The 17,742-nt window shown below is 38.1% G+C and overlaps 1 protein-coding gene across 2 annotated transcripts in view; it reads left to right on the plus strand.

The window, feature by feature from the left end:
• The first annotated feature begins 5,840 nt into the window (after positions 1 to 5,840).
• LOC110139145 (phospholipid scramblase 1-like) overlaps positions 5,841 to 17,742 on the plus strand; it is a 46,355-nt gene continuing 34,453 nt past the window's right edge. For both annotated transcript variants that reach the window (XM_020896762.2, XM_020896760.2), the window contains exon 1: positions 5,841 to 5,930. The gene's annotated coding sequence lies outside the window, so the exon portion shown is untranslated. The remainder of the gene's footprint in view (positions 5,931 to 17,742) is intronic.

Raw genomic sequence — 17,742 nt, forward strand, 5'->3', positions numbered from 1 at the left:
AATTTGCAAAGATGGTAATGATGACCCTATATGTGAGACATTTGTAATAGCCTCCAATTAAAATTAATTAATTAATTTTAAAAATACATAAATACGAGCTCAGGGAAGAGACTTCCTTTCATCCACAGCAGAACCAAACACCATGAGGTCCTAATGTTGAGAACACTGGGATGGCAGAGGAGCTGCAGGAAAAGTCATGTCCAGACCGCCTTTCATTAGCCTAAATAATTCACCAAATGCCAGGTTCCTATGCTGAAGTGTAGCTGAGGCACTCAAGTTCAGTTTTTTTAGTACACTGTGCCAGGTGCAATGAGGTACAGCTGGATCCTAGTGGTATTAATTATGCCAGTTAGAGAAGGAGGGCTTTCCAAGCTATCAGGTACCACAGTCAACCGAAAAAGAAATCAGAGGTATAGGTGTTATCTCTGTATAGCTACATCTTGCTTTCATTTCCTCCCTCCCCTTCCTCCCATATTCCTTCCTTCCTTCCCTTTACATAGGACCCAGGATCTCTGGTTATGTAAAGTAAAACTGCAGTTAATCTGAAAGATTCCTCTGTCTTCAACTGTGCAAGAGAGATTTAAGCAGAAATCCACACACCATCTACAGGACTCATTTAAGTTGAAATACTAGACAAATACCTTCTCATTAAATATTTACAAAGAGAAAAATGACCAAAAATGAAAGATTAAAAATTTAAATTAGAAAATTCTATACCAGGAATTACAATAAATATCTAATTTGTAATCTCTGAATTTTGAGGGAATGCTGCATATATATTTATTTCTGGAACAGGCAATAGAGAAATGAGAACATTCTGATGTAGCAAAAGTATGATGAAGAAAGATACCACAATAAAAAGATGGATTTTAGAACTTCTCCAGCAAGTCTAACAAAGTGTAGACAGAAAAGGTGATTTTTGAGGAATAGATGTATCAACTTTGGGCTTCCTGGGTAGCTCAGCTGACAAAGAATCTGCCTGCAATGCAGGAGACCTCAGTTCAATTCCTAGGTTGGGAAGATGCCCTTGAGAAAGGATAGGCTATCCACTCCTTTATTCTTGGGCTTTCCTGGTGGCTCAGGTGATACAGAGTCCACTTGCAATGCGAGAGACTTGGGTTTGACCCCTGGGTTGGGAAGACCCCCTGAAGGACAGCATGGCAACCCACTTCAGTATTCTTGCCTCGAGAACCCCATGGACAGAAGAGCCTGGAGGGCTACATACAGTCCATGGGGTCACGATGAGTTGGACACAACTGACCAACTAAGCACATTACAGTACTTATCAGCTTCAATTTATGTACAACCAGAATTCTAGAAGGAGAAATAAGATAGAACCAAAAAAGTAATTTTTTTAAATTATTTTTTTACTGAAGGATAATTGCTTTACAAAATTTTGTTGTTTTCTGTCAAACCTCAACATGAATCAGCCATAGGTATACATATATTCCCTCCCTTTTGAATCTCCCTCCCATCTCCCACCCCATCCCACCCCTCTAGAATGATAAAAGCCCCTAAGAATAATTTTTATAAGTAAGAAACCTTATTTTCAATCAGGACTGACTGTACTCTTCTAGTCAAATGAATTTATCATATATCAGAAAAATTCATTGAAATACCTATTTATGATTATTTATTCACAAAACTATTATATGTCTGCAGGAGTGCAGATACTGTCAGACCTTAGTAGAATGGTTTCTGAGGCTTAAAATTCATGATATTCCCACAGTCTAGTTATTTTTTTTTTACTTCATCAATAAGGTTCAATCAACTCCCACAGTCTAGTTTTTTTTTTTTTTTACTTCATCAATAAGGTTCAATCAATTCAGCACTGTTTAATCACAAATATTTAAAAGATCAAGGATATGAAACAAAGAGAAATCCTAGAAAGGTACTGTGTGCCCCCATTTCCCAAGCCTGCCTTTGAATAGAGACCTTACCACTTCAGAGGTTCTGTCCCTCAGGATGATGTGACTTAGAGACATGGGGTCACTGACTCATTCAGAACATTGACTCATTCAGAACTGGCTATCCTTCTCACCCTGAAAAGAACAAAAGAAAAGCATCACATCTCAGGTCATCATGCTGCCCACCAAGTCCTAGCACTTTGCTTCTAAGTATCATTCTCTACTCAAACTGGGCTCCTTGAGAAATGATCTGAAATGAGAAATGAGATCAATTTCTCAGCGGATCAATGAGAAATGAGCTCTTTGATTCTAGAGCTGAAGCAAGGAAAACTAAAAGATGAGCCTCAAGCAAATTACGGAATATCAAGGAAGTGATCAGGGAATGAAGATGGAGTATCAGATGAATAAATCTGAAAGGGCTCCAACCAGCAAGATTAAGGGCAATTTGCATATCAACATATTTTATTAGATTATTACCATTTAATAAAGTAGGACACCATGTGTCCTTATAGATATAATAAATGTAAAAATGAAAACTTTAATGAGGACACAGATATAGTTTTGAATTACTTTCTCATGAAACCTTTTCAACTTTTAAGGGGAAAATATTAACTTTTCCAGCATAGCCTAGGAGCCCCCACTATGATCATGTAATCAAAGTGATTGTCGTCAATAAGAACAAAGTAAATTGATAGGATTCAGTAAGATAGAACATCAGGAGTTGTGATATGTAGTTTAGCATAGCACACAGTGAAGTAATGTTTCCAAGTTTTATTGAAATATAATTTATATATAACATTGTATGAGTTTAGATGTGCAATATGATGATTTATGTTCATATTGCAAAATGATTAAACAGCAAATTTAGTTAACATCCATCCCCTATTTAATTTTTTTTCCTTGTGATGAGAATTTTAAGATTTCCTCTCTTAGCAACTTTCAAAATACATGACACAGTATTGTCAACTATAATCACCATGCTGTACATTACATCTCCAAGACTAATTTATCTTATAACTGAAAGTTTGTACCTTTTCACAACCTTCACTCATTTTGTCAACCACTCAACTACCCTCCATTGACAACTATCCACTATATTCTGTGTCTATGAGTTTTTTGAGAGGTTCCACATATAGGTGAAATCATACAATATTTGTCTTTATCTGTTATATATAATTTAGCATGGTGCCATCAATGTCCATCCAGGTTGTTTCAAATAGCAGGACTTCCCTTTATAACTGAATAATATTCCATTGTATACACATACCACAGTTTTTTATCCATTCTTCTGTGGATGGACACTTAGGCTGTTTTTATATCCTGGCTAATGTAAATAATGCTGCAATGAACATATGATTGCAGCTATATTTCAGAGACTATGATTTCATTTTCTTTAGTTAAAGACCAAGAGGTGGAATTGCTGAATCATATGATAGTTCTAACTTTTTGAGGGATCCCCATACTGTTTTCCATATTAGCTGCCCCAATTTATTTTTCTACCAAAACTACACAGAAGTACTCTTTTCTCTACATTCTTGACAGCACTTGTAATTTCTTGTTTTTCTTAAAACAGTCATTCAATCAGCATGAAGAAATACCTCATTGTGGTTTTGCTGTGCATTTTGCTATTGAGGAATGATATTGAGCAACTGTTGGCCATTTGTATGTCTTCTTTGGAAAAACATTTATTCATATCCTCTGCCCATATTTTCATCAGATTCTTCTTTTTTTTTTTTTTTTTGCTTTTGAACTATATGAGTTATTTAATATTTTATACATTAAACACTTAGAAAATATGTGATTGGCAAACATTTTCTCTCTCTGAAGGCTTCTTTTTCATTTTTTCATTTTATTGAGTTCCTTTTGCTCTGCAAGAGCATTTTAGTTGACAGAGTCCCATTTGTTGGTTTTTGCTTTTGTTGCCTTTGTGCTTTTGGTGTAAACTCTAAAAAATCATTGCCAAGACCAATGTCAAGAATATTACCCCTATCTTTTCTTCTAGAAGTTTCTTGTTTTCAGGTCTTACATTCAAGTTTTTAATTCATTTTGAATTGATTTTTGTGTACGAGGCAAAACCACATAGAATATTGAGTCTATATTATCCTAGGACAGGAAAGATTCTTCTGCATGCCTATCCTTGCACCCACCTACATACTACTTTTGGACTTAAACTGAAACATCTTCTCTTCCCTGAGTCTCCAGTCTGTTGGTCTAACCTGCAGATTTTGGACTTGCCGGTTTCCACAATCATGTGAGCCAATTCTTAAAAATCTCCCTCTCTTCCCCACCCAGGGACCAAAGCTGTGTTTCTTGCATTACAGGCAGATTCTTTACCACTGAGCCACCAGGGAAGCCCTCTCTTTCTCTGGAAAACCCTTTATACTTTCTCTATAACCAATCTTACAGTTAGCATTTCTGTATGTTTCCTTGTATGCATATGGAAGAGATTCTCTGGGGTATTCCTATTATTGGAATTGCTGTTTTAAAGTGTATGAACATCTTCATTATCATGAGATACTGCTCTTCAAGCTGGTTATTCCATTTTTTTGTCTTAAGAGCATTATTCTTGCTTTACATACTCACCACAACTTGATACATTTTCAGTTTTCGTCAACTAGTATTTTTAGTAAGGAATCTTATATTATTTTAATTTGCATTTCCAAGATTTCTAGTGTAGTTGAGCATAGCTTCATTTGTTTGTTGGATGTCCACATTTCCTCTAATATAAAGCACCCTTTTTACATATGTAAATCTTTTTTTCCTATTGACTTGCTTATCTTTTTCTTATTGATTTGCAGAAGTTTTTTAGGTAACCAATGTTTCAAAACTCGAAATATACTTTATTTTCAGTGAGACATAGTATCTCTGTATTTCCTTTGATTACTCATTTATGTCAGTTCTTTGAAACCTGTGATTCAGTTTACTGAAACAAAGAGGGTACAATCCTGCAATGCTCATTTGATCTTTCTGGGTGCAGAAAAAGGAAATATTTTCAATGTTTTAATCTGGCTGAGGGCTCATGAATTGCTGTTGGCCTGTACCCTTTAGGCTTTCTCATTTTCCCCAGGCAGAAGTTAGGCATCCAAGCAGCACAATTCCTTTTGGACTAGTGGCATTTTATACTAAGTGACAGCCTTTATCATGATCTTTTCCCAATGTAGTGGTCAGTGGGACTTGTCTGTCTCTCCTGAACAGAGTGTGAGGTGCTAAACTCTGCCCCTACTTCCAGGTACCACCCCCACCATTGACATCATGGATAGGGGCCAGGTGGCAGTTCATGCTCACATCTACTTAACAAGCCCCATCCCTTGGCTCACGGTAGTTCGCAAACGTGTGTTGTGCTGACCATTGTTAAGGTTAGCCAAAAGGCTCATGCCCAAGAGAAGCTTACCACAGTATCCCTATCACTCTGCCTCAGGTCCTTATACAGCAAAGTCACTCTCTTTTCCGTTTTGATATACCAACGTCGTTACCTTTTCCCTTACCCAAGCCTGACACCACATGCGATGTCCTAATTCACACTCCGCTTTGTTTTTCTCCCTTGCATATATATACATATTTGAAGGGGAGCTTTTCAAGAACATCCCCCTGCACAAGGTGCAAAAAAGGGTAACCAATACAACAGAGGACTACATACATACTCTGACACCATTTTCCCGATTGTAATGTAATTTTTAAAATTTTATGATTGTTGTGCAATATAGAGTCCTAGGGTCTTTAGCTACCAATAAGCCCATGAGAAAGTGGCCCCAGCTTGGTCAGTTATTCAAATAAAGTGTGGGTGGCACTGGGCACCCCTCTTTGTCCCTATGCTGCCACTGCTGAACTGCAGGAGAGTCACAGCGTTACATCTTAGTACACATCTGAGTATTCACAGAACTAATTCACTTCAAAGTTCTAAATGGAATGTTTATTGTTACGACTGTTTGGATGTCCCATCTCAGACTCTTTCTCACAGCAGCTCTGGCAAACTGTGGGTGTGAGCCAGACGAAGGATCAGGTCCCCGCAAACTCCACTCTCAGGTAGCTATTTCCCATGGAATGTCTAGAGACTAATGTGTTCTAACTGTTGGCACCATAACTTATGTCTACCCTATCTTTATGTCTATGGTCCTATTCATGACCTACCTGTTAAAGATAATAACTCACCTTAGGAAATTGTAGTCTTCAGGCAAGAGTCTCTAACTTGACTGATGTTTCATTGCTGATGTTCTGATATAAGTGAAAATCTTGCTTCCTTTCTGGAGATGATACCCAGTTTCCTGGGTTTTGGACAAGTCTCTGAGATTCCCACTCAGGTGTTCAATATCAAAAGTTGGAAGCTGAGATTTATATCTGGAGAACAGGAAAACAAATATCATAGCTCATGAGTAACCAACCTCCAATCTCATCTGATTTCTGAATTCTAATCAGCCATCTGTATAAAATATATCTGCTCCTGCCTGAGCCTCTTCTTCCTGCCCCAGTTCATTTACTCCATCCACACCCTCTGCCCCTATTTCAGGAACCATTTCAATTACTCCTGCTGTTCCTTTTCTTCAGAAGAAGATGTTAGCTCTAGCTTCTCTATTTATAATTCTCAGTGCCAACAAAGCATCTTCAATGCTCATATTTTTGATCTGTAAAACTGGGATGAGAGGAGAATGGCATTATTGAAGTGGCAAAATCAGTTTTCTACCATATTCTACACAAAGAAGACTGATTTTGACAGTCACCCATGAGTGAGAATACCTTGCGTCCAGCAGTTAAGCAGAGATATTCTAACACACCATTGGAGCAAAAGGTATCAGAGATTGGGCGCATTGAAGAGGGTAAGAGGAAGGATTTACTTTATCCACATCACCTGTTCTCAAGGTGGTGAAGCTCAGCCCCAGGGAGCCATTCTTGGCTATGATTTTTCACACCAAGCAAAGTCTGTCATGAGAGTGAGCACCTAGAGTCTCCAGATGTGCAGGAAGCTGCCAGAGAGAGCAACCTCTTCAGGATACTGAGGTGTGAAGCACAATGAGAGCACAGCCAGGTGAACTGTACTAGGGCGCTTGGAGGGCAACACAGGGATATGACCCTACTAAATTCATCAGAGATTCTATCAGAAAGTCCACCCACTCGCCCCTGGGGACCTCACCTAAAGATCGCACTCATCTGGCCCACAGGTACCCCCAATACTTCATGTGCCTCACCTACTCACACCTCTACCCTGTGACCAGCTACTGTGCATGCCCCCATTTGCAGGTGGCTAGTGAGTAGGCAGAGAAAGGAAGCCTGACAATGCAATATTTGAGAAAAGAAATCACACAAACTCTGGATTCAGCACCATCCTAGGGAAAGCAAACAAGAGACTGTTGGTACCTGGTTGGCTTTGCAGGATAAAGAGAAGGCACAAAATCTTAAGAATTACCCCCTCCCTCCACGGAAAAAGAAGTGTGGAGCAGGCATATTTGTAAAAAGGTCTGAGGAAGCCTCAGAATCCCTAATAGGGTTGTCAAAAATCTTTCTTTCCAGAAAAAAGATCAGTAAAGGCTGAAGGAGTTGACTGATGCTTCAGGTACAAAGAACAACGTAAAACTTCAAGGAACACGAAAATCAAAGAAACATGAAATCACGAAAAGAATGCAGTAATTTTGTAGTAACCAAATCCTCCAAAATGGACATCTATGATTTACCCAATTAAGATTCAAAATAGTTCCTTTAAAGAAGCTCAGTGAAACACACAAAAAACTGAAAGACTAAGGATATTAGCAACACAGTACATGAACAAAAGGTGTTTATCAGAGAAAAATCACAAAAAGAACCAAACAAAAAACAGAGCTGAACTTCCAGGCATATATTTGAGGGAAATGAAATTATTATATGAAAGAGATATGGCCATGCCTGTAGGCTTAGTCGTGTCTGACTACTTGCGGCCCTTTGGACTGTAGTCCTCCAGTCTCCTCTGTCCATGGGGTTTCCCAGGCAAGAATACCAGAGTGGGCTGCTATTTCCTTCTCCAGGGATCTTTATGATCCAGGGATTGAACTCGCTTCTCCTGTGTATCTTGCATTACAGGCAGATTCTTTACCCACTGAACCATCAGGGAAGCCCTATCAAAGAGATACCTACACTTAATTTTCTTTCATTTTTTAAAATTATATACTGAGATATAATTAACATGTAATGTTTTGTATGTTTGAAATGTATAATATATTGGTTTGATATGTATATGTTGCAATATGATTACTATAGTAGCATTAGTTAGTACCTCTGTTATATCATGGTTATAATTTCTTTTTTGTTTTGAAAATAATTGATTTACTCTCCGAAATTTTTAATGTTTATATAGTGTTTACTTTAATCACTATATATTGTGCATTAGTCTCCAGAACTTATTTATCTACTAGTTGCAAGTTTGTATTCATAAACAATATCTCCCCATTTCCCCAACCCTTAAGCCCTTGGTAGGTAACTGCCATTCTACTCTCTGGTTTTTCACGTTTGAGTTATTTTAGATTTCACACATAAGTGATACCATATAGTTCTCTTCTTTCTCTGTTTGAATTATCCTTCTTAGCATAATGGCCTCAAGAAACAAATATGTTTTTAAAGACTTAAATATAGGGCCAGAAACTATAAAGTTCTTAGAGGAAAACAGGCACTACACTCCCTGACATAAATCACAGCAAGATCCTCTAAGACCCACCAACTAGAATAATGAAAATAAAAGCAAAAATAAACAAATGGGACCTAATTAAACTTAAAAACTTTTGCATAGAAAGGAAACCATAAACAAGGTGAAAAGACAACCCTCAGAATGAGAGAAAATAATTGCAAATGAAATAACTGGAAAAAAGATTAGTCTCCAAAATATACGCTGAGCTTGTGCAGCTCAATACCAAAAAAACACAACCTAATCAAAAGTGGACAGAATACCTAAATAGATATTTCTCCAAAGAAGACATAGAGATGACTAATAAACACATGAAAATGAGCTCAGCATCGCTCATTATTAGAGAAATGAAAATCAAAACTACAATGAGGTATCATATCACACCAATCAGAATGGCCATCAAAAAGAAAATCTACAAACAATAAACGCTGGAGAGGGTGTGGAGAAAATAGAACCCTTCTGCATTGTTGGTGAGAAAGTAAAGTGATACAGTCACTATGGAGAACAGTGTGGAGATTCCTTAAAAAACTAGGAATAAAACCACCATATGACCCAACAACCCCACTACTGGCTATATTGTTCTGCCCGTAGTCCGAGTCCCCGGTCGGGAAAGAAGACTCCTCAAAACAATGCAACCTGCGATAGGGGAATTTATTATTGACTCGAGCCAGGGCCTCCCGCCCTCACCAAGGGTGTGAGGACGAAAAGGCCCCGAGCCCCAGTTCTCTCGGGTATTTATTAGGTCAAAAAAAGCAGCAGGTAATTGGCGCAAGCGAATTGGTTACACAGTTGCAAGGCAATTTTTGTTGGCCCAACATGGGGCTTTCAGCTTTCCCCTGATAGGTTCCCTTTTTCTTGCTAGGCATATGTTGATTGGCTAGCTCCAGGAGGCCTGATAATTATGTTACCCTGGGAAACCAGGCCTACTCCTAATCTAGGCATCCTGTCATGGCGTTAGCCGTGACAGCCTCACATATATACCCTGAGCAAAGCATAACTGAAAACAGAAACATGTACCCCAATGTTCACTGTAGCACTGTTTACAATATCTAGGACATGAAAGCACCTAGAAATACATCAACAGATGAGTGGATAAAGAAGTCATGGTACACATATACAATAGAATATTACTCAGCCATAAAAAGAAATGCACTTGAGTCAATTCTAATGAAGCAGATGAACATAGAGCCAATTATACAAAAATAGAAAGAGAAAAACGAATATCATATATTAACACATATATACAGAAGATGGTAGTGAAGAATCTATGTGCAGGGCAGCAATGGAAACGGAGGCAGACATAGAGAACAGACTTGTGGATAGAGTGGGGGAAGGAGAGAGTGGAAACATGTACATTACTGTATGTAAAATAGATAGCCAGTGGGAATTTGCTGTGTGATGCACGGAGCTCAAACCCAGTGCACTGTGATTAACCAGAGGGGTGGGATGGGATGGGAGGTGGGAGGGAGGTTCAAGAGGAGGGGACATATGTTTACCTATGGCTGATTCATGCTGATGTATGGCAGAAACCAGCACAATATTGTAAAGCAATTAACCTCCAATGGAAAAAATTAACAAGAACAACAAAAAAGACACATCCATGTTGCTATAAATGGCAGAATTTTCTTCTTCCTCTTGGATGAATAATATACCATTCCATATGTATATAGATATCTCACATCCTTTCTATTCATTTATTCATTGACGGATACTTATGTTGTTCCATTATATTGGCTATTGTGAATAATGCTGCAGTGAATGTGGGTATGTAGATCTCTTTGAGATACTGATTTCAATTCCTTCAAATATATACCCAGGATTAGAACTACCATTGAATATGGTAGTTCATTTTTAAAAATTTTTTAAGGAACCTCCAGTTTTTCATAAGACTGTACTAAGTTACATTACCACCAACAGTATAAGTTTTCCTTTTTCTCCATATCCTTGATACAATTTGTTATCTCTTATCTTCTTAATAAAATCCATCCTAACAGGTGCGAGGTGCTATCTCACTCTGGGTTTAATGTGCATTTCCCTGATGGTCAGAGATAATCAGCACCTTCTCATCTACCTGTTGACCATTTGTATGTGTCTTTTGGTAAAAGGTCTATTCAAGTTCTTTTTTCATTTTAAAATTGGATTATTTGCTTTTTTCTGTTGAATTGTATGAGTTCTGTATATATTTTGCACATTAGTTCATTATCAGATACATGGTTTATAAATATTTTCTGCTAATCTGTTAGCTGCCTTTTCAATTATTATTTCCTTTCTTATGAAGAATGCCTTTAGTTTAATTTAGTCCCACTTGTTTATTTTAGTATTTGTTGCCTTTTCTTTTGTAACTTACCCAAGAAATCACTACCCAGATATCTTGATATCTCTACACTTCACTTCACTCACTATAGTCACTCACTCATGTCCAACTCTTTGCAACCCAATGGACTGCAGCAGGCTAGGCCTCCTTGTCCATCACCAACTCCCAGAGTTTACCCAAACTCATGTTCATTGAGTCAGTTAGCCATAAAACCATCTGATCTTCTGTCGTCCCCTTCTCCACCTGCCCTCAAACTTTCCCAGCATCAGGGTCTTTTCCAATGAGTCAGCTCTTCCCATCAGGTGGCCAAATTATTGGAGTTTCAACTTCAACATCAGTCCTTCCAATGAACACCCAGGACTGATCTCCTTTAGGATGGACTGGTTGGATCTCCTTGAAGTCCAAGGGACTCTCAAGAGTCTTCTCCAGTACAACAGTTCAAAAACATCAGTTCCTTGGTGCTCAAGTTTCTTTACAGTCCAACTCTCACATCCATACATGACCACGGGAAAAACCATAGCCTTGACTAGATGGACCTTTGTTGGCAAAGTAATGTCTCTGCTTTTTAATATGCTGTCTAGGTTAGTCATAACTTTTCTTCCAAGGAGTAAGTGTCTTTTAATTTCATGGCTGCAGTCACCATCTGCAGTGATTTTGGAGCCCAGAAAAATAAAGTCAACCACTGTTTCCCCATCTATTTGCCATGAAGTAATAGGACCGGATTCCATACTCTTCGTTTTCTGAATGTTGAGCTTTAAGCCAACTTTTTCACTCTCCTCTTTCACTTTCATCAAGAGGCTCTTAGTCCTTTACTTTCTGCTATAAGGGTGGTGTCATCTGCATATCTGAGGTTATTGATATTTCTCCGGGCAATCTTGATTCGAGCTTGTGCTTCATCCAGCCCAGCGTTTCTTATGATGTATTCTGCATGTAAGTTAAATAGGCAGGGTGACAATATACAGCCTTGACGTACTCCTTTTCCTATTTGGAACCAGACTGTTGTTTCATGTCCAGTTCTAACTATTGCTTCCTGACCTGCATATAGATTTCTCAAGAGGCAGGTCAGGTGGTCTGATATTCCCATTTATTTCAGAATTTTCCACAGTTCATTGTGCTCTACACAGTCAAAGGCTTTGGCATAGTCAAAAAGCAGAAATAGATTTTTTTCTGGAACTCTTTTGCTTTTTCAATGATCCATCGGATGTTGACAATTTGATCTCTGGTTCCTCTGCCTTTTCTAAAACCAGTTTGAACTTCTGGAAGTTCATGGTTCATGTATTGCTGAAGCCCGGCTTGGAGAATTTTGAGCATTACTTTGCTAGCACGTGAGACGAGTGCAATTTTGTGGTAGTTTAAGCACTCTTTGGCATTGCTTTCTTAGGGATTGGAGTGAAAACTGACCTTTCCAGTCCCATGGCAACTGCTGAGTTTTCCAAGTTTTCTGGAATATGGAGTGCAGCACTTTCACAGCATCATCTTTCAGGATTTGAAATAGCTCAATTGGAATTCCATCACCTCCACTAGCTATGCTCGTAGTGATGCTTCTTAAGGCCCACTTGACTTCACATTCCAGGATGTCTGACTCTAGGTGAGTGATCACACCATCATGATTATCTGGGTCATGAAGATCTTTTTTGTATAGTTCTTCTGTGTATTCTTGTCACCTTTTCTTAATATCTTCTGTTTCTGTTAGGTCCATACCATTTCTGTCCTTTATTAAGACCATCTTTTCATGAAATGTTCCCTTGGTATCTCTAATTTTCTTGAAGAGATCTCTAGTCTTTCCCATTCTATTATTTTCCTCCATTTCTTTACATTGATCACTGAGGAAAGCTTGCTTGTCACTCCTTGCTATTCTTTGGAACTCTGCATTCAGATGGGAATATTTTTCCTTTTCTCCTTTGCTTTTCACTTCTCTTCTCTTCACAGCTGTTTGTAAGGCCTCTTCAGACAGCCGTTTTGCTTTTCTGCATTTCTTTTACTGAATGTGTTGCTCCGTCTCCTGTACAATGTCATGAACCTCTGTTTATAGTTCATCAGGCTCTCTGTCTATCAGATCTAGTCCCTTAAATCTATTTCTCACTTCTACTGTAATATCATAAGGGATTTGATTTAGGTCATAACTGAATGGTTTACTGGTTTTCCCCACTTCAATTTAAGTCTGAATTTGGCAATAAGGAGTTCATGATCTGAGCTGCAGTCAGCTCCCAGTCTTTATTTTTGCTGATTGTATAGAGCTTCTCCATCTTTGGCTACAAAGAATATAATCAATGTGATTTCGGTGCTGGCCATTTGGTGATATCCATGTGTAGAGTCTTCTCTTGTGTTATTGGAAGAGGGTATTTGCTACGACCAGTGCATTCTCTTGGCAAAATTCTTTTAGCCTTTGCCCTGCTTCATTCTGTACTCCAAGACCAAATATGCCTGTTAGTCAGATGTTTCTTGACTTCCTACTTTTGCATTACAGTCCCCTATAATGAAAAGGACATATTTTGGGGGTGTTAGTTCTAAAAGGTCTTGTAGGTCTTCATAGAACTGTTCAACTTCAGCTCTTCAGCATTACTGGCCAGCGCCTAGACTTGGATTACCATGATATTGAATGGTTTGCCTTGGAAAGGAATAGAGATCATTCTGTCGTTTTTGATATTGCATCCAAGTACTGCATTTCAGACTCTTTGGTTGACCATGATGGCTACTCCATTTCTTCTAAGGGATTCAGAGTAGTAGATGTAATGGTCATCTGAGTTAAATTCACCCCTTCCAGTCCATTTTAGTTCACTGATTCCTAGAATGTCGACTTTCACTCTTGCCATCTCCTGTTAGATCACTTCCAATTTGCCTTGATTCCTGTGCCTGACGTTCCAGGTTCCTATGCAATATTGCTCTTTACAGCATTGGACCTTGCTTCTATCACCAGTCACATCCACAAGTGGGTGTTGTTTTTGCTTTGGCTGTGTCCCTTCATTCTTCTTTTTTTTTTTTCCATTTATTTTTATTAGTTGGAGGCTAATTACCTTACAATATTGTAGTGGTTTTTGTCATACATTGACATGAATCAGCCATGGATTTACATGTATTCCCCATCCCGATCCCCCCTCCCACCTCCCTCTCTACCCGATCCCTCTGGGTCTTCCTAGTGCACCAGGTCCGAGCACTTGTCTCATGCATCCAACCTGGGCTGGTAATCTGTTTCACCCTAGATAATATACATGTTTCAATGTTGTTCTCTTGAAACATCCCACCCTCGCCTTCTCCCACAGAGTCCAAAAGTCTGTTCTGTACATCTGTGTCTCTTTTTCTGTTTTGCATATAGGGTTATCATTACCGTCTTTCTAAATTCCATATATATGTGTTAGTATACTGTAATGATCTTTATCTTTCTGGCTTACTTCACTCTGTATAATGGGCTCCACTTTCATTCATCTCATTAGGACCGATTCAAATGAATTCTTTTTAACAGCTGAGTAATATTCCACGGTGTATCCCCTTCATTCTTTCTGGAGTTACTTCTCCACTGATCTTCAGTAGCATATTGGGAACCTACCGACTGGTGGAGTTCATCTCTCAGTGTCCTATCTTTTTGCCTTTTCATACTGTTTATGGGGTCTCAAGGCAAAAATACTGAAGTGGTTTGCCATTCCCTTCTCCAGTGGACCACATTTTGTCAGAACTCTCCACCGTTACCCATCCGTCTTGGGTGGTCCTACATGGCATGGCTTAGTTTCATTGAATTAGATAAGGTTGTGGTACATGTCTCTAAGTTATCAAGAATATATTCCCCTATTTTTTTTCTTCTAAAAATTTTATAATTTCAGGCCTTACATTTAAATCTTTGATTCATTTTTAGTTAATTTTTGTGAGTTGTGTATAAGCACTCAGTTTTATTCTTTTGCAGGTGGATATATAGCTTTCCCAACATCGTTTATTGATAAGGTTGTCATTTTACATTGAGTGATGTTGGCACCCTTCCCTGCTTATATGCCAATACCATGCTTTTTAGATTATTATGGCTTTTAATATAGATTAATATTGAAAGGTTGTTGCTGAATGATAAGACGCGGGATTCTTGGCCTCTGGAGGAGACGAATTCAATCTGGGGCCAGAGACGAGGCTGGATCGCTCATAGCTTTTGTGTAATAAAGTTTTATTAAAGTATAAAAGAGACAGAGGAAGCTTCTTACATAGGCATCAGAAGGGGGCAAAGAGTACCCCCTTTGCTAGTGTTAGCAATGGAGTTATATACTCTTCAATGAATCCAAAGAAAGTCTGGAGGTTGTAAAGACCTCACCAGACCCACTCCCATAATTTACATTTTAAGATAACAGTTGGCCAGAAGGTTTAATCCAACGATTGTCCTCAGGCAGGATACATCCTTGTAAAGACCAGACCTACTCCAATAATTTATGTTTTAAGATAACAGAATTAGCCAGAGGGTTTAATCCAAAGACTGTCCTCAGGCAGGATACATTATTGTTATATAGTCACTCACAATCTGTTAATGAAAAGAAAGGAATGTCATAAAACTTAGAATGGCACCAGATAATTCATCCCTGGCCATAAGATTGACTTGAATCTTGTAGAAGGGCAGATTACCAACAAATAGTTTCATTTACATAGATCAGGGAAACAATACCTGAGTAAGTAGGTTTGGCCATTTGGCTGAACCAACTTGAAGATAGAGTCATAGCTTAAGACAACATTTCCATAAGAAAAAGAAATGTATTGGTTAACTCAAGGTTTGAGAGTAGTTAGCTTCAGGTGAAACCAGGTGTCATGGCAACACAGCATTTTAAGAGAAACCTCCTTTTAAATTTGTATAGAGAAGAAAATATATCGCTGGTTTGTTTCCTCCTGCTTCTTCTTTTTTTTTTTTTTCCATTTATTTTTATTAGTTGGAGGCTAATTACTTTACATCATTACAGTAGTTTTTGTCATACATTGAAATGAATTAGCCATGGATTTACATGTATTCCCCATCCCGGTCCCCCCCTCCCACCTCCCTCTCCACCCGATCCCTCTGGGTCTTCCCAGTGCACCAGGCCCGAGCACTTGTCTCATGCACCCAACCTGGGCTGATGATCTGCTTCACCCTAGATAATATACATGTTTCAGTGCTGTTCTCTTGAAACATCCCATATGACCCAGCAATCCCACTTCTGGGCATACACACCAAGGAAACCAGATCTGAAAGAGACACGTGCCCGCCAATGTTCATCGCAGCACTGTTTATAATAGCCAGGACATGGAAGCAACCCAGATGCCCATCAGCAGACGAATGGATGAGGAAGCTGTGGTACATATACACCATGGAATATTACTCAGCCATTAAAAAGAATTCATTTGAATCAGTTCTAATGAGATGGATGAAACTGGAGCCCATTATACAGAGTGAAGTAAGCCAGAAAGATAAAGACCATTACAGTATACTAACACATGTATATGGAATATAGAAAGATGGTAATGATAACCCTATATGCAAAACAGAAAAAGAGACTCAGATGTATAGAACAGACTTCCTCCTGCTTCTTAAGAGAGATAAAAATGTCTAGTACTTGCAGCCTCTTTCCTCCGTTTGGAGACCCCTGGCCTTCCTGCCTGTTACCCTCTCAATATCAGGAAGCATGATGCCTCCAACTTTGTTGTTCCTTTTCAAGACTGATTTGGCTATTCAGTGTCTTTTGTAGTTCCATGAAAATTTTAGGACTGTTCTTTCAACTTCTCTGAGAAATGCCATAGTAAATTCTATTAAGATTGTATTGAATCTGTAGATTGCTTTGAGTAGTGTGGACATTTTAACACTATTGATTCTTCCACTTTGTGGCATGGATTATTTTTCCATTTATTTGTGTCTTCTTCAACTTGTTTCATCACTTCTATAGTTTTAAGGGTTCAGGCCTTTCATTTACTTTGTCAAATTTATTCCTAAATATTTTATTATTATAAATGGGATTGCTTTTTTAATATCTCTTTCAGAGAGTTTGCTGTTAGTGTATATAAATGTAACTGACTTCTGTATATCACCTTTGTATCCTGCAACTTTACTGCATCCATTTACTATTTCTAAATATTTAGAAAAAAAAAATTAGAGTAGTTTGTACACTTTTCTATGTGTAAGATTATGTTATCTATAAACAGTTTTGCTTCATTATTTCCAATATGGATACTTTTTACTACTTTTCTTTTATTACTTTTATGTAGTTTTCCATAAGTTTGTCTATGCTGTATTTCTATTTTAATATATTTTAAGATATTTTTATTTTTCCTGTTATATCTTTGACCCATTGATTGTTCAGCAGCATGTTTAACCTTCATATATTTGTGAATTTTTCAGTTCTTTTCCTGATATCAATTTCAACTTTCATACTGTTGTGTCTGGAAAAGATCCATGGTATGATTAAAATCTTAAACTTGCTAAGACATGTTTTGTGACCCATCTTGGAAAACATTTTATTGCATCATTTTCACTGCAGTATTATTAACAATTTCCAAGAAATTTTTGGAAACAATTTCAGGTTCTATGGAAAAAACCTGAGTGTTCACTGGAAGATTCCTGGATAAAGAAAATAATGCTATAAATACTGGAAGAGAAGGTGGAGAAAAGTGAACACTCTGACACTATTGGTGGGAATGTAAATTGGTGCAGCCATTGTGGAAAATAGTATGGTGGTTCCTTAAAGACTAAAAATAGAGTTATATGATCCAGAAATCTCACTTCTGGGCATAGATCCAGAAAAGACAAAAACTCTAATTAGAAAAGATGCATGCACCCCACTGTTTATAGCCTGGGTACTTTAGCAGATAGCTAATAGAAATGTGGTTATTAAGATGTTGATGTTGAGGGCTCAGAAGGAAGTGAGGAGCATAATACTTCTCAGAAG

This window comes from Odocoileus virginianus, chromosome 4 (assembly GCF_023699985.2).
Source record: "Odocoileus virginianus isolate 20LAN1187 ecotype Illinois chromosome 4, Ovbor_1.2, whole genome shotgun sequence".
NCBI lineage: Eukaryota > Metazoa > Chordata > Mammalia > Artiodactyla > Cervidae > Odocoileus > Odocoileus virginianus.